At 36.5% G+C, this 18425-nt stretch overlaps 1 protein-coding gene and 1 long non-coding RNA gene across 7 annotated transcripts in view; one reads left to right on the forward strand and one right to left on the reverse strand.

The window, feature by feature from the left end:
* The window catches only part of Pde4d (phosphodiesterase 4D), a 1369518-nt gene that overhangs the window by 469500 nt on the left and 881593 nt on the right, over positions 1-18425 (forward strand). The window lies entirely within an intron of this gene.
* On the reverse strand, positions 7294-11554 carry LOC109695957 (uncharacterized). The gene is made up of 3 exons (XR_002213270.2): positions 11464-11554; positions 9050-9163; positions 7294-7858 (listed from the first exon to the last, which is right to left on the reverse strand). It is a non-coding gene; the product is annotated as an uncharacterized lncRNA (long non-coding RNA).

An 18425-nucleotide genomic window follows, 5' to 3' on the forward strand; every position in this document is an offset into this window, starting at 1 on the left:
CAAAGGCCATTTCCTGCTCTGAGAAACTTTTGCTATCTGTGAGGTTGAGAATGTTATTTTCCAAGCTATCAAGTCCTGAGTTAGACTTTGTGTTTCAAAACAAATTCTTATTTTTCATGTATATGAGTTGTTGAATAGTTCTTTTGCTTACTTACTCAACATGGTATTGATTTTGTAACCTACCTGGTTACGTTTGAATCTGGTATGAAGGTAGAAAAAGGATTCACTCATATATCTGGTACCTCTAAGACTTTCTATATGGCCTTGAGCTATATGGAATCAGCTTGAACTTTCCTATAGTATGACAGATTTGGCCTGGTCAAACTTGAAATGGTGGCCAACTCTAATAGCAGTTGTTTTTTTAAAAAAAAAACAAAAACAAGGCCTGCCCAGCATGAGCACTTTTCAAAACTGTGTGCATCAGCATACTCTGTAGTGTCCTCTTGACCAAAACAAGTCATATGACTAAGCAGAATCTTCATGGAAAGGACTACATAAGGGTAGGAATGCCAAGAAATAGTATTTACTAAGGATCACCCATGTAACAGTCTCTCATAGAGATTTTAATATTCAGGCAAACGGATTTATTAACTTTTGCTAATAGTGTGACTGAGGGCAAATTGCTTTACTTTGGGGCTTCTTGTTTTCTGCTTGTAACATAGTAAACATGACACATATAGTACTAGATCCTGATGTCAATTGTACAGATCCATGGATATGAAGTACCCAAAGTGGTACTCAGCAAGTAGCTGCAATGTGTTCATGATATACTTGACAGGTTAGCAGTTAGCTATTGAAACCAACTGTGAGCTCATCATATCAGTGCCAGGTTATAATCAGAAATTAGTGCTTACATAGTCAGGGCAAGTAAAGCTAAAAATTTGGAGAAGGTAGATATAAGAGATTAGTTCTTGGTCAAAAGATACTAGTCTTGGTACAGGTGGAAGTTTGAGATCAGGGCTCACAGTGATACGGGAATGTATGGTGATGATGAAGACTGTAACCAGAAAGTAAGTCAGGATCCTATGTGGTTCAAAAAGTAAGGGCCAGGAAACTCCTGTGTATACAAATCAGATGTAGAATCTTAGGAAGTCAGATATCAAAAATTAGGGATCTAGGCTAGAAATCAAGAGTTAGATACTGAAAGCATGTTTAGGCAAATGGTAATGCTGACCATAAGAGAGAGAAATGTGATATTTTGTGAAGATTTTGAATCAAATTCTAAAAATTACTATATCCAATAGTGGAAACTGGACTCAGTATGTGGGCAGATCTTGACCTCAAGGTGGAAAAAAAAGTCTGGCTGGAATAGGAATGGGCAGATCATTGTAATAGCTTCTGACATGCATTGGAACTCTCTTGTTTTCATGGAATTCTATTTTCTTTCCATTTATTTCATCAATCTAGACTTTAATTGCTTGGGAATATGATGTTTTCCTAAAGAGGGATCCTCCACACCTTGGAAATCAGCAGGCTTTAAGGCTGTCTATGGCATTTGTGGCACCCATGTAGGTCAAAAAAAAAGGGGGATGCTCTGTCATCTTTGATTTTTGCTGCAGAATAGTCTCTTCTTTGGCTGTGTAGTGATCTTCTTTAAATTTAGAGGGAATTGGAATCATCAATGCTCCTGTCTGAGAACCACTGATAGAAGTCAAATTTTTCTGAATCCTTCAACCATCTCATCTTTCCTCATACTGATAATTATTTCAGTCTGAAATCTTAGCTATCTTATAAAGTCACATTGTACTTTCATTTTCCATTGAAATATTTTGAATAGAATAAAGTGAAATCATTTAAAGTCATGTTTAGGAAAAGTCAGTTTTCTTGATTAAAAAAGGAGAAATTTAGAGTAGTATTCTAAAGAAATATTGAAAGAAAAACATACATTCATGCAGTCTTGGTGGGAAGGGTAGTTTCTTTCCTTATCATTATTCCCTTTAAAATTCAACTAGTTTCTTTTAAAGATTTTGATCAAGAATGCACCTAATGCATGGATAAGGGAACATTTTTTAATGTGACTTCTTTGTATATAGTATGCTTTATTTATATATCTTTTCCTGAGAACTCTTAGTGGTGCATCAGCACTCACAGATGTTTCTACCTCATAGTCAAATTTGTATTAATGCTCCCTTCCTGCACCCTTGTCTTAGTGATGACTGGGTTAGTGGCTGTAAGCATCAGTAGTCTGAAGATCTACAGATCTCATGTGTATTTTTATTATCTAAGCCTTTGTTTTTCTACTACCTAATTTCTTCTTGGCCGTGAGTCTAAAGTAGCTAAACCTATTCATCAGAGTAACCATTTTTTAAAATGCTGTAATTAATGTTTTGGATGATTAGGAATCTGCTTCTTTAAATTCTGTTCTGATGCTGTTTCATGTACCAGACCAGAGTTCTGAAATTTTTTTTTGTAAAAGGCCTGATATTACTATTTTCACCTTTGTGAGCCAGACCATCTCTATCACAAATACCAAACTGCAAAAGGCACAGCATCAGAATGTTGTGCTAATGTGTGGGTCAATGACTTGAGCACAGACTCCTGATTTGTATACAGTGACCACCTCCCTTATCTAGAAAGCTTTACCTTTCTAGATTTCAGTTACTTATGGTCAACTGGTCTGAAAATATTAAATGAAAAATTCCAGAAACAAATAAGTCTTAAATTTTAAATAACTTATTACGGTATTTTATTATAATTATTTCTATTTTATTATTGCTAACCTCATGCATCTAATTTATAAATAAAATTTTATCATAGGCATGTATTTATAGGGAAAAAACTGTCTATAAATAGTGTTTGGTACTATCTATAGTTCCAGGTATTCACAGGGGATCTTGAAGATATGCATCTTCTCTAGATAAAAGGGCATCACTACATCCATATAATATGATTGGAAAAGACAAACCCTAATACAAATCTGGTGTGATATAGTCTGTTTGTCATAAAATTAAGAGATATACAGGAACAAACATTGTTACAACAACTTCTAGAAGCTGTGCTGTGTTTCCTGGCCCTCCTGAATAAAACTCCATTTTGAACCAGGCCTTTGTTTTTCCCCCAAGCATTATTTGCTCTTATATAGTCATGGTCTAGGGCAGATGTTAGCAAAGTCCTGCCACAGGCTAAATCCTGCACTTGGTCTTCTCCTCTCATACCACTAGATATTCAAACAAAGAAGAGTTATTGGCACAGACGTCAGCAGAACATACCTCTTCTTTCCCTTCTGGCTCCATCCCTCTGTCATAAAGATGCTGGCCTGTTAGGAGCTGCTGTCTACCTTCTTGTGTTTAGAATTCCCTGTGAAAAATGGCATCTTTTGTGAGACAACTGCTGAAACTAATGGAGCCTTTTGTGTTTGCAGAACTGTTTCCTTCAGTGAAGCTAGCAGACACTGGTCAGGAAGCAGAATTACAATCTTGTCTTCATTAGCACTGTGTTTGCACCAGTCCACTCCTGAAAAACAGCACAGATTGGGATAAATTTCTCCTGTGAAATGATGCCGTTCAGCTGGAAGCAATTGCCCTGCATATAATGGTCTCTGTGTCATCCAGAGCACACTTCTGCTCATTGTTGATGTAACAGAGATGGTACTAAAAGGTTTTAGTTTGAAATTATTATAGATAATACTAATAATAACACTAATACTAGTGTTTACTATGAGGTTTTGAGAAATCACCGTCATCTATAAAATTGATTAAAATAAAATAATTTAGAACTAAAATTAACCTCAAATTTATACATTACTTAGCCATATTAGATTATAGAAAAACATTCAATCTATATCATAATATTTAAAAAGAATATGACATTTCAACATATTTTTACAAACACTTCATGCCAAAGAGAAAATTATATAGCTTTTACCATATGGCAACTTTTTTGTCATGTCAAATCTACTTTTGAATAAATTATGTTTAGAAATGAAGAAAATATTATGGATGACTATAAACTTGGGGCTTTAATTGCTGATAAATTGGTATTATCAGTTCAAATAATTTATTAGTATTTAGTCATGACTAATAAATCTGTTAGTCAGCTTAAGACCTAGTGAGGTTAGGATCTAGTGATTTGGATGCTTCTCTATTAATGTAGAAAATAAAGGAATTTATCCAATATTGAGCACATTTACATTTAGAAGCGTGAATTTAGCATTTTAAACTTAATACTACCCCAACCCAATAGTCTCTGTCTTTGATCCTCCCAGTGAGGACCCAGGATGGTAAAAGTTTGTCCTTATTGCTTTCTTAAATACTTCTGGCAACTTAAGTATAAAAATATAATTGTTCGCTTCATACATAATTTTGAAATTAGACATTAAGCAATTGTAATATTCTTTTCATCTGCAGCCTTATCATCAGTGTCTATCAGAAATCCTTTAACTTATTCATGGCACATATTAAAAGGATATATGGAACTAAAATGGACTTGTTCCCAAGGATAATGTACTCTGACCAGAAAGCGTAAAATAAACATGGGAAAGTGTAAGTGAAGTTAGGTGAAAAAAATCTCTTTCTCAAAAACAATGCTAGGAATCTGTGTAGCTATCTTTAACTCAAAAATGCTGTATCTTTCTTATTATTGCTTATGTCTTCTCTTCAACAAAATTGGAAAAAAGGGCAGAACAGTTTCTGCCTGGAAGCAAGGGAGGTGGCGGGGAGAGGGAGGGGGTGGGGGCAGGGGGTAGGGGGAAGAAATGGCCCAAACAATGTATGCACATGTGAATAAATGAATTAAAAAAAAACAAAAACCTGGCGTAAATTGAATGGCGTCAGGAAACCTTTGAGCTATGATCACTAACTACAATTAAAGATACAAAGCAAGAACACAACACACACGAAAAACAGATGTTGCATGCAGTAGAATTTTCCAACATAAAATATGTAGCCAAAGTGAGGCAAATTGAAGCATGTGAGGTAAAAATACATCATGTACAATACCACATTCCTCCCCAGAGGGAAAGTCACTTTCGTGGTGCGCTTGCATTTCAATGCTCTTTGTGAAAACATGATATGCTGGAAAAAATCATGTCTAAATCAACAACAAACTGTCCATGGTATGTTGATGTTAGTGTGTAATTTATCAATTCTCTATGAATTTATTTGCATAATAGAAACACGTAGCATAAGACAATGTGCCTTGTATATGCTGGGCACTGTTATAAACGCTTTGCATGCTTTATCTCATTGAGTCTTCACCATCACTACCTGACTGGGCCCTATTACCATGCCTGTTTCTATGTGGAGACTCATAGAAACTAATAACTTGCCCAAGTCTTTAGAGATAATACTAAATAATCCCAATTTTTAAGAAGACAAGAAAAGTGAATTCTTCTGATTTATATCTTTGGAGAGCAAGACATTAATCTTATTTTCTTTAGCTCTCTTTGAGAGGCTATCCATGCATCCTTATCTGAAATTACTCCTATTATGCAGACCTCTACTTTAAAAAATGGAGGTCACAGTGTAGATAAACCAAAGCTAAACTTCTAGAGTTATGTAGCTAAAATTTAAGTTATCTTGATTTCCCTAAAATTTGAGCTATAATACTGAAGTACAAAATGACTTGAAGCACAGTATGATTTGGTAAAATTAAACCATGTAGCCACAGACAAATCAGCTTAAACATGTCTGCTTGTCCTAAAAGAATGTAAGTTTACAGTGGCCAATCACAAGGAAGATTTCAGTAGTTCATCCTTTTTGCTTTATAAGCTGCACTATAAATGCTTTGAGCAGGATTTCTTACAACTTTGTATTTGAAGTCTGCTTTAAAACTCTTTCTTCTTATGTACAATAAACATTTTGAATTTTTCTAGCTTGATCTTAGTTTATTTTTGACACTTTCTATATACTTCACCTATTCTATTTTTATGCTGAATACTTGACACTGTCAAATATTCTGTATAGTTTGTTTATTTATTCACACTATTTATTTTCTCTTCCCCCACACTAGTGACATCCTATGAAGGAACACATTTTAATCTGTCACTAGTATATTTCCAGTGACTAACATTGGCACTCAATAAATAATTGTTGAATGGATGAATAAATCAGTGCTTTATTCTTAGATACAATTCTAAAATGGATATTAAAAAACATATTCTGGGCCTTTAGAAAAGAAAATGATCATCTGGAGTACATCAATATACATCCAATGGTCACTAACACAAAAGCATGTCAGCCTAAATTAATTTTCTTTTCCTGTAGGACCAGTAGACCAGATCAGTACTAGTCTCACTTTCTAGCTGAATTTCAGTAAGCACTTGATAAAATCTTCCATTATGAATGTGTGATTAAGAAGCATAAAAGCAAGATCATGAATGAATGCCTGTCTTCATGAATCAATTGTCTGGATAAAAGAAGCTTCTAATAATTCACTGGAATATTTGATCTTTGGGTCTCTTCTGTTCCCTATTTTTATCATTAATTCTGGGTGTAACATTAATGGCATAAGAAGCTAATCCAGAGCTGAAGCAAAAATGGGAAGAATAGTTAAAATACAGTTGCTAACAAAATCAGCATACAAAGATACTTGACATCCTGGAGAAGAGAGGTAAATAAACTTTAAAATCTTAAAAAGTGAAATTTAAAATTTCAAAACACTAACTAGAGAAGAACTATATAATGTTGTTTGAGGAGCAGTTGGGGCAGTAGTGAGACCTAGTTTGACAGCAAATAGGTTAGTTGTAAAATAATATTAATCAATAATATGACATGACCCCCCCAGCAAATATTAATTCATCCTTGGGTTTCAGAAATGGAACTGGGTTTAGAACAAAAAAAGGGTAGTAAATCAGCTCTATATTTGTTTGGTTCTCTCATGCTTAGAACTGTGATTCTAATCTTGAGCAATTTACCTTAAAAGGACATTGAGATGGTAGAGTACATGCCAAAGTTGCAATCATTATTAAAAGTATAAACATATATCACATGAAAAACATCTGAAACTGTGGTGCCAAATTCATAGCCTTCACATGTGTTTCATATGGTTCATTTATAGGGGTTTCAAAATTTGAGTTAGTGACAAATTTTCAAAATGAGTAACTGTCTCCTTAAAATATGGATTTCTGGCCAGGCACCAGTGGCTCACATCTATAATCCTAGCTACTCAGGAGGCAGAGATCAGGAAGATCCTGGTTCAAAGCCATATTAAGCAAATAGTTCCATAAGACCTATCTCGAAAAAACCCTTAGCAAAAAAGGGCTAGCAGAGTGGCTAAAGGTGTAGGCCCTGCATACAAGCCCCAGTACTGAAATATATATATAGTAAGGAACTGCCAAATAAAGACCACACCATGTGTAGAAAAGAAAGATTTATTAGGAACCAGACTGCAGGGCTGTCACTCTCGGGTTCAGAGTGAAGTGGCTTGGCTGAAATGAGTAGTGGGCTTTACAGGAGGGGCCAAGCCATGGGGGAAGGAGAGAGTCTCTGTGATCACCAGATGGAACAGGTGGACATGCCTGGCTAGTTGAGTAACTGGAAGTTCCTGAATTGTTTTGCAAACTGAGAAACAATCAGGCAGGGAAACAAGCAGGGGAGAAACAAGCGGTCATAAATCAGGGAGTCTGGTTTCGGTGCTAGCCTCAGGAACTTCCGCCTGCCCCAAGAATGACAGGGACCTAACATTCCAGCCTTTTGTTGCTATTATGGGAGCCAATCAATCTAGCTACTTCATGCTGAGTGGGGGCATCATTAAGGGGGGGGTTGGCTGGAATTTGAAAATTTGTGAAGTCCCCAGGAGCGAAGGCTGACGGTCTTTCCCATGCTTCATCTACAGATAAGGCCAATTGTTGGGAGAGGGTTGTAGTAGCATCTGGTGGGAAGTCTGTCTGCTGAGTTCCCGTAGGTGGTCCTGGAGGCATCTAGGGTTAAAGAGCATTTTTTTGGTTTGAGGGTTTGTATTTCCATAGCATCATTACATGTGCAGCTGTTTTTCTTTCTATAGTAGCCTCTGTATGGACCTAATAGATCGTACAACCAAGGTAAGGATGCAGGGAATTAGTATGCATGCTCCCAGAATTAGGCCCACTGCCCTTATCAGTATTTTAAATCCATCCATGGCAGAAAATTGAGAGCCAGATGAGGACTAAGAACTTATGTAGGAGTGGAAGAGAGAGAGAGTTTTTTTTTTAATTTTTTTAAAAAGGACTCATTCACCCAGCAGATGAGGGGCTCTGTGGCTCTGCACTGAAGTAAGTCATTTTGAAGAAGGGCGGCCTCTGGGTAGTGCCAATCTAATAAGTCTCTACTCAGGCCCTGTCCACAAAGATGAGGGCTGTCTTTAAACTCTTGTGGCAAAACTGACCAGGTTAGTTGCTATGAAGCATTTGTGGGATAATTCTGCAAATGTTTGTATCATATTTAGATAAAGTATAGACACAGAACACAGTTATAAGGTGGTCATTTAAGAGACCTTTGCATGAGCAAATACATAAATGAACTCTGATTTAGTAGTACTTAAAGCTTGACAAGATCAACAGAAAACACAAGTAATTACTTTGATAAAATCTTTTCCTATAACAGTTTTCTGTAGATGCTACTCAGAGCAGAACAATATTAAGGTAACCTTGTCATTTTGTAGACATAGAGAATTTGATTTTAGTTTGATATGACTTTAAAAAATCTTTTAGGCAACTCTTAGATTATAGTCAACTTTAACTTTACCACACACTGAAGCTTTTATTATACACTTTTAAAACTTACTCAGACCTTCATACAACATACTAAACCTTCTGATGGTTTGTTCTTATCCCTCCTATTTGAAACAATCTTTAGGACAAACCCTTCTTTACAAGATCCTTTCTCATCCAAAAAACCATTCCTTTTTCCTTTAACTTCTCAAAAATACATTCAATACCTATCCCTATCCGTTCCAGTTGTTTACTTTGTAACTTATATTTTAAAATTAACTTTTATAAGAATTTTAATTTTAAATAAAACTGTCTTCCCTTTTTGGCTGGTGAATGAGACTGTCCACCCCCATCATGGAGCTCTGTGAAGGATAAAGCTTACCCGAAAAGTCAGGTAGCACCAACTAGGTAATTGAGGCCTACCTGCTTCTTGGACAGTAACCCTGGGATCCTCCAAGGTGATCTTGAAGGGGGCTGAGGTCTCAGGGTCACATCAGTCTTCTGCTGCCAGGTCCAAGAGGTCCATAGGGCTTCACTCTGTTGAGAGTGGGAGTGGGAGACTGACCTAGCTTGCAGAGACAAAGAGGGGCAGTCATCCTTCCAGTGTCCATTCTGGCCACATTGTGGACAGGGTCCTGGTAGTGGGTGAGGTAAAGGGCAGTTTTTTTCTGCCCAATGTCTCATCTGGTTGCACTTGAAGCAGGCCCCTGGAGGTGTTCATTGTTGTCCAGCCGTCTGGAAGTTGGAGGAGGTGACCTCAGGGCAGCCACCAAGAGCTGGTCCTTTCACTGGTCTCAAGCCTCATCTCAGTTATTAAATACCTTAAATGCCATTTTCACAAGATCTCCCTGGGGGGGTTGAGGGCCATCCTCTGGCTGTTTAAGTTTTCTTCGAATATCAGTGAAGGATTGGGAAATAAAATGAGAGTTGAAAATAATTATTCCATCCTTGGAAGATGCGTCTCATGCCAAGTCACATCGTATGCTTGGGTTAGGTATTTAAATTTTTTTAATATAAGAGGTTAAGTCATTAGAGAAGGAGTTTAGTCTCTTTTCCATTTGAGAGAGATCAGTCATGGAAAACGGCACATGAACTCTGATAATGCCATTAGCTCCTGCCACCTCCCGGAGTGGGTAGAGATGGACTGGACATGCTTGGGAGGAGGTATGGGAGTGGGAGGAGAAGGGTGAGGGTGTAGCAGGGACTGAGGGCAAGGCTGGCGGTGTTGGCTCCTGAGGAGCTGATGGCTCAGGGTCAGTTGTAACCACTGTAGAAGGGGAATAGGGTGGCAGATGTTTGGGAGAGCCAGCAGGGGTGGAAGAAGGGGGGTCTGAGTCATGGAAGGATGGGGTAGGAGAAGAGATTGATGTAGAGGACTGGTGGGAGGAGTTGGGAAGTGGGCAGACAGAGCCCTTGAGGTCGCAAGTAAGAGAAGAGTCTTCTGAAGGGGGTTTGGTGGGAGGGAGAGACACAGACTTCGTGAGGGGGTTGTCGTCACTGGCAAGGAGGATTTGAACAGTGTTACAAGATTGGAGCAGGGAGGTTTGAGAGCAGAAAGGAAAGCTTGGACGAATGGAATCTCAGATCACTTACCACTGCGATGGCAGAAATTGTTAAGATCTAGGAGTGTGTGAAAATCAGTCGCTTATGTTATATATCATCTTAGAGACCAAGGGGAGGGTGCAGAGAAGGCATCCCAGTGGATGTATCTAATGTAGAGTGGGAGGTCCCCATAATGCTGCAGAAGGAGAGAGAGAGAGAGAGAGAGAGAGAGAGAGAGAGAGAGAGAAAGAGAGAGAGAGAGAGAAAGGCAGGTGCCTTGGTGAGTTTACCCTTCAGGCCAATATAGATCTAGGTCAAGATCTAGCCTCCCTTAAGTGACTCAGGCAAGGAGAACAGAATCGTCCAGTTGCCGTTTGGTCAAAGTAAGCTGGAGGGGCTGTTGAGCTCTCACCCTAGGCAGAGGAAAGGAAAACAGGGAGGGAGAACAAGAGAGAGAGAGAGTGAGAAAGAGTGGGAGTGTCACTCACACAGGTTCCCAAGGGCAGGTGTCCCCAGCCTAGGATGCCGTCCAACAGAAAATGTCCCAACTGGTTAGCCAGTCATCCCCTTGCTAAGAGGTGGGCACCCCAGCAGGAGGAGAGAGGCATACCTAGTGTAGAGCTACAACTTCTGGTCCAGGCAAAGCAGGTAGCCCCGGCAGGAGGGTGACATTTACTGAGTCTGAGAAGTAGGTCAGGTGGAGAACTGTGGAAGAGAAAGGCTAAGGATGGATGGGAAAGCCAGCAAGGCAGTAAGGTCTGAAATCCGCAGTCTGGAGGCACAGGGGGTCAATTCAGCAGTCTGGGTTCAGGGGTAGGGAGGACACAAAGGCCAAGGGACCAGCCCAAGGCTGGAACATCCTGTTAACCTTTCCCAGGTTTCAGCACCAGATGTAAGGAACTACCAAATAAAGACCATGCCACGTGTGGAAAAGAAAGATTTATTAAGAACCAGACCACAGGGCTGTCTCTCTCGGGTTCAAAGTGAGGCGGCTTGGCTGAAATGAGTAGTGGGCTTTATAGGAGGGGTCAAGCCATGGGGGAGGGAGAGAGTCTCTGGCCTCCGATTATCTGTGATCACCAGATGGGAACAGGTCCACATGCCTGGCTAGTTGAGTAACTGGAAGTTCCTGAGTTGTTTTGCAAGCCGAGAAACAATCAGGCAGGGAAACAAGCAGGGAAGAAACAAGTGGTCATAAATCAGGGGGTCTGGTTTCAGTGCTAGCCTCAGGACCTTCCACCCGCCCCAAGAATGCCAGGGACCTAATATATATATATATATATATATATATATACCTTGGAGATGTAGTGATGCTCTTCTGCTTCTCTCAGCTTAGTTTGCTCATTTACTTTAAATTCCTGGTGCCTACAGTAAACTGAGTGCTTTTTATCTGAACTAAAAGGACCAGGGAATGCATGGTTGATGAGGGTAGGAGAAAGCCTATCAGAAGGTCTTTCATGGTACAGAGCAGTTAGGCCCAATCTGGTTGATACCAGAAAACTAAACACAGGTGGTAATTGTAGATAGTATGTTTACAGTATATGTACAGAATAATTTCTCAAAGTAACTTGGCAAGTTACTGTGTTTTGCCTATGGCACTCAGTGACTAATTACTGAATAAATGAAGTAAAACAGGTTGTGAGTGGTGTATTTCATTTCAGGAATGCCAGAATGTAAGCAGCTATCTTGTTTCATTTCATTTATAGATCTATCCCAGTATCTAAGTCAGTGCCAACTGCATGATAGGTACTCAGTAAATATTTTCAAATTTCATGATTGGAGATATTCAAGTGAAGAATCATGGTATGTTTGCCATTGCTACAAGAAAAATTTATTAGCTATACTGGTAGGGAATCATAGGGGAATATTAACCTAAGTGTGATTTTAAGTGACTTCTAAAACTGAAAGGAATCTATCAGGCAAGTGATACAAAATGAGTGGGTATGTTACATAAAGTGTAAACACAGTAAAAATTTAAAATGTACATTAATAGCTAATCTGAAAGGCAAAATACTTTGCCAGTTCTTTAGGTTATGGTCCAGGACATTATTGAGTTTAAAAACTGAAAAAACTAATTGTTTAGGATTTTTTTTCTGATATTTGATTCTAACCTATATTTATATTGGTGTTAGTGATATTTCTACTTTTCAGCTATTTTGTGCCAGCCAAGAAAGGTTAATCATTCTTGTGCAATGAAAAAATATTTTAGCTCCTGATATTTATAATCTAACAAAAAATCTTTGTTGCCTTGAGGTTTGGAGTGATTTGTTATTCTGTCCTTAGAGGACACCCATGAAAACAAATCAAACCATTGGGAACTGATGTCGCTTTTTATTGTTCTGGGTGGTAACTGAAAGCGACATTTTAAAAAATCATTTTATAACTAACCTAGAAAATAATCTTTAGAGGCCAAAATGCAGCAGCAGCAAAAAAAAAAAAAAAAAAAAAAAAAAAACCCAAATAGCTAAGTGTCTAGTTTTTAAATTCGTGAACAAAAACTCTTTGTGCCTTTTATTGTGACGCTCTAGATATTTTAATATTCTTAAAATCAAGAAAAAGGAGAAACTGCTTTATAACCTTGAAACAAACAAAAGTCTAAAGCCATAAAATCTGAGCCCCAGCGATGAATGTATTTAGAATGTAATCCTGAGGGGTGCACACCAACTATGAAAAGTAATAGTTTATTAAATTCTGGGAAACTTTCAGTTCATTTGAAGGGGATATGGTAATTGATTTTTGCTAAATATAATTTACAAAAGAAAGCCTTTTCTTCTGACTATTTGGTTTCAGGCAAACAAAGAAAAGAAGCAGTTAAATGTGAAAAGGTTGGTTGCTGCTTCTTGGTGGAGTAAGTCTACGAACCATCTTTATATAGCACAGATAATCAACAATGATGGAATTCTTATTCTAGAGTGGTGTAGCATAGCCTCAGAATTCTATATCATCATTATTATTTATGGTAATGTGCTGAGTATGCACAGCTTCTGTCTCTGAGAAATACTTAGCAACTTATGGATTTGTTTTAATTAGTTTTCAAAGCTTCATCATAGAGCATCATGAACATAAAGCCTTAACCCTAGTTTTAGATTCAGCCATTGGTGAAACAATGATACAAACACTTTTATTTTAGTGACTTCTGCTTTCACAAATCCCCTGCTCTCTGCATAGCACCTTATTTCTCCTTCTTTGATTTAAAGAAGAAAAGCCTTATGAATTTTAATTTGTAAAATACATACAGAGGAAATTTTCAAATATGCAGAATAGTGTAATAAACCCTGTGTACTCATCATCCAGTTTCAATACTTCTTAATATACAACTTATTCTTTTTTTTCTATATCCTCACCTACATTTTCCTCCACTAGGATTAGTGCCAAATTCAAAGTATAATATCCCTCCATCTGTATTTCAGTATGTGTCTAACGATAGTCCTTTTTAAAAAATTGTCTGAATAATATTAAAATGCTTGTATACTTTTCTAATAAAGTTCCCCCAAATTTCTTAATATCAAATTTCTCTGACAGCTAAAATAATTTTTAATTTTTAATTTGAAAGGGTTCCAAGCAATGTTAATACATTAAAATCATTATGTCCTTTACTTCTCTTTTAGACTGTTAATTTCCTCTTTCTATCATCTCTGTCTGGAAATTTTCTTGGGAAAAATGTGTCAGATATCAAACAGAATTTTTCGTAGGTTGAATTTTGTCAAGTGCATCACTATGGTTTTATTCATCATAGTCATCTACCTGGATTTTCTATCATGCAGCATTTGCCTTTCACTTATTTCACTTAGCATAATGCCCTGCAGGTTCATCCATGTTGACTCAAGTTGGAGGATTTCCTTCTCTTTTATGGCTGAATAATATTCAGTTGTATATATGTACCACATTTTCTTTATCTATTTTTCTGTCCATATTTTACCTATTATGAATAATATTATAATGTATATGGGTATAAATATCTTTGACATACTGATTGCCTTTCTATTGGGTTTGTTCCATACCCTCACCAACATTTGTTATGACCAAAGCAAGTATGAAATAATATCTCACTGTGGGTTAAGCAAGCATTTCCCTGATGGCTAGTAATACTGAAAAACTTTTCATATACATGCTGATCATTCATATATTTTCTTTGGAGAAATGTCTGGGTCTTTGCCTATTTTTAAAAAGGATTATTGATTTTGCCATGAGTTGTAGGAGTTCCTTGAATATTTTTAACATTAGCTACATATATAATTTTGAATATTTTTGCTATTCCATAGATAGAAAATATTTTTCATTTTGCTGATTGTTTCCTTTCTCTGCAGAAGCTTTAAAATTGATATAGTCTCACTTGTTTGTTTTTGAATTAGTTGCCTGTGATTTTGGTGCATATTTAATTAATCATTTGACCACTATCAAGGAGCTTTTTCTCCTATGTTTTCTTGTAGGAGTTTTATAGTTTCAAGTCTTTAATTTATCAAGGTAATTTTTATGTGTGGTATAAGATAAGCATCCAATTTCATTCTTTTGTATGTGGATATCCAGTTTCCCCAGCACAATTTATTGGTGAGACTACCCTTTCCCCATAGTATACTCTGGATGCAATTGTCAAAACTGTATTGACTATATATCCCTGAGTTTGTTTCTGGGGTCTCTTTTCTGTTCCATTTGGACTATGTATCTGTTTCTATACCATTGCCATGCTTCTTTGATTGCTACAGCTTTGCAATATAGTTTGAAGTCAGGGAGTGTGATGCCTCCAGATCTGTTCTTCATTCTCAAGATTGTTTTGGCTATTTAGAGTCTTGTGGCTCTGTAAAAATTTTAGGATTTTTCCATTTCTGTAAAAATGTTATTAAAATTTTCAAGTGGTTACATTGAATCTGTAGATTGCTTTGGGTAGCATAGGCATTTTAACAATATTAAAACTTCCAGTCTGTGATCTTGGGACATTTTTGCATTTATTTAGGTCATTTTCAATTTCTTTCATCATTTTTTATAGTTTTAAGTATAGATACTGTTCAACTCTGGTTACATTTATTCTGAATTATTTTATTCTTTTTGATGTTATTATCAACAGAATGTTTTTATTAATCTTTTTCATATAGTTTGTTGTTAGCATGTAGAAATTCAACTAAATTTTGTATGTTGATTTCATATACTGCAACTTTACTTTTGTTTTGCTTTGCTTTGTTTATTCTATTGGTTTTTTGGTGGCGACTTTAAGGTTTTACATCTTTAAGATCATGTCATCTGTAAACAGATAATTAGTTTATTTCTTTCTGACTTGGATGCCTTTTTTCCCTTTTATTTGTCTCATATCCCTAGATAGGACTTCCATTACTGCATTGAACAAAGGTGGTTACAATGGTCATCTAAACCTTGTGTTACATCTGAGAGGAACAAATTTCAACTTTTCATGGTTGTATATGATGTTCACTGTGGTATTGTCAAGTGTATTTTTCATTATGTCGAACTACATTTCTTCTGTACTTAATGTATTGAGGGCTTGTTTTATCATGAAAGACTGTTGCATTTTGTCGTGTGCTTTTTTGCATCTATTGAGATGATCATAGGTCATAGGGTTTTCATCCTTTATTCTATTATTATGATATATGACATTTATCATTTTAAGTATGGGAAACCCTACTTTCATGACTAAGAATATTATCACTTGCTGTTATGAATCATCCTTTTCAATTGTTGCTGAAATTGGTGCCCTAGTATTTCATTAAGGACTTTTGCATGTATGTTCACCTGGGTTATTGACCCATAATTATCTTTTCTTAGCATCTTTATCTGGTTTTGCTATAAGGGTAATTCTGACCTCATGAAATGAATTTGGAAGTGTACCCTTTGATTTAACTTTTTGGAAGAGTTGCACAAAGATTGCTATTAATTCTTGACATGAAGTACTTGTAAAATTCACCTAGTACCAGGTTGTCCTTTGTAGAGAGATTTCTATTACTGATTCAATCTCCTTTCTTGTTTTGATCTGTTTAGATTTTCTATTTTATAATGACTCAGTGTTGGTAGGTTGTATGTTTCTAGAGATTTACCCACATATTCTGGGTTATCCAATTTTTTTGACATATAAAATTTTCATTGTGGACTCTTATCCTTTACTAAATCCTTTGTATTTCTGTAATATCAGCTACAATATCCTCCTTCATTTATAATTTTATTTATTTGATTCAACTCTTTTTTCTTGATTCGTTTAGCTAAAGGTTAGTCTAATCTGTTTAGCATTTTAAAAATCAACTCCATTTCATTGATTTTTCCTAACTGCATTTCTAGTCTCTATTTCATTTTTCTAATATTTCCTCTTTCTTTCCTTGTGCTAACTTAGGGCTTGATTTATTCCTCTTTTCCTGGATCCTTGAATTTGAAGTTAGGTTGTTTATGTAGGCATTTACTGCTATAATCATCCCCCTTTGAATTGCTTTTGCTACATCACAGAAGTTTGATAGGTTGCGCTTCGAAGTTCTTAATTTCTTTTTCATATAGTTTGTTGTTAGTATACAGAAATTTGACTAAATTTTGTGTGTTGATTTCATACACTGCACCTTTACTGTATTTGTTTATTAACTTTATAGCTCTTTTTGATGGAATCTTTATGGTTTTATATCTATAAAATCAAATCTCAAGATAATTTTTGATTTCCCTTGTAGTTTCTTCTTTGACACATTAGTTGCTCAGGAGTATGTGGTTTAATATCCACATATTTGTGAATTTTTCAAAATGCCTTTGTTATTGATTTCTAGTTTCATAACACTGTGGTCAAGAGATATTTGAGATTATCTCAATCTTCTTAAAATTGTTAGGACTTGTTTTATGGCCCATTATGAGACCTATCAAGGGGAATGTTCCATATGCACTTGAGAAATTGTGTATTCTGATGCTGTTGGACAGAATTTCTATATGTATTTGTTATACCGATTTGGTCTAGAGTATTGGTCAAGTCCACTGTTTCCTTACTGATTTTCTATCTGAATGATATATTCATTGTTGGAGTAGGGTATCATATTCCCCTACGATATTGTACTGCATTGCTCCTGTATTTCTCTCTTCAGTTCTACTAATAATTGCTTATATATTTAGATGCTCTAGTGTTATATACATATATGTTTATAATTGTTACCCTTTCTAGATGAATTGACTCCTTTATTGTACCATCTGTGTCTCTTGTGACAAATTTTGACTCAAAGTATATTTTGTTTCATGCAGATAGTCACACACACACTCTCTCTCTCTTTTTGGAAATACTTGGGTTTGAGCTCAGGGCCTCATACTTGCAAGGCAGGCATTCTACCACTTGAGCCACTTCACCAGCCCTTTTTTGTGTTGGATATTTTCGAGATAGGGTCTCACAAACTATTTCCTTAGAGCTGACTTTGAAGGGCCATCCTTCTGATCTCTGCCTCCTGAGTAGCTAGGACATAATTCCTATCATGTGGCTTTCAGCCTATGTATATCTTTAAGGCTTAGTTTAGTCTCTTATATAGAGCATCTTGTTAGATTTTCTTTTATTAATTCAACTTCTGTGTCTTTTGATAGGAAAATTTAATCCATTTACCTTCAAGCTATTTATTGATAGATAGGGGCTTTTTGTTGATTGTTTTATGACTGTTTTGTATTTTTTCTGCCTCTTTCTTGCTGTCTTACCTATGATTTATAAATTTTTGCTATGGTATAATTTGATTCCTTTTTAAAAAATTTCTAGTGGATCTATTTTGCTGTTACTATAGGCTTTCAAAAACACCTTACAGTTATAGCATTCTATTTTAAGCTAATAACATAATTTCAATTGCATACAATTTGTTCACTGGACCAGCATGTAACAGGAGTCTACTTCAGGGTCTCTGCTTGGTTCCACTGGTGATAGGCCTATTGGCAAGTGTGCAGATGGGTGTGGCTGTCTTCAGATCCCAGGAGAGCTCCTGATGGCTCACTGAATAGACCCACAGTCTGGGAGGACTGATGTTGGACCACAGCCAAGAATGACTGGAACTAAGACAAACACCTGCTTCAGAGTTCACAGATAAGACTAAGGTCAGGAGGCCTACTGCCATATTCCTTGCCCTCTTATTTCTGTTCTTCATATTGATGTAATGAATTGGCTCAAAGTTCTTAAAAATGAGGACAATGTTATATTTGGGCTAAAGCTGAGCTTTGATATCAATAATATTAAAGCTAAGAGCAAAAGCATAAATTTTAGCTCCACCATATGAAGAAGGAACTTTATTTTTTTTGTTTCTCCCTTTTTTTTCCCCAC

Source organism: Castor canadensis, chromosome 6, assembly GCF_047511655.1.
Source record: "Castor canadensis chromosome 6, mCasCan1.hap1v2, whole genome shotgun sequence".
Lineage (NCBI taxonomy): Eukaryota > Metazoa > Chordata > Mammalia > Rodentia > Castoridae > Castor > Castor canadensis.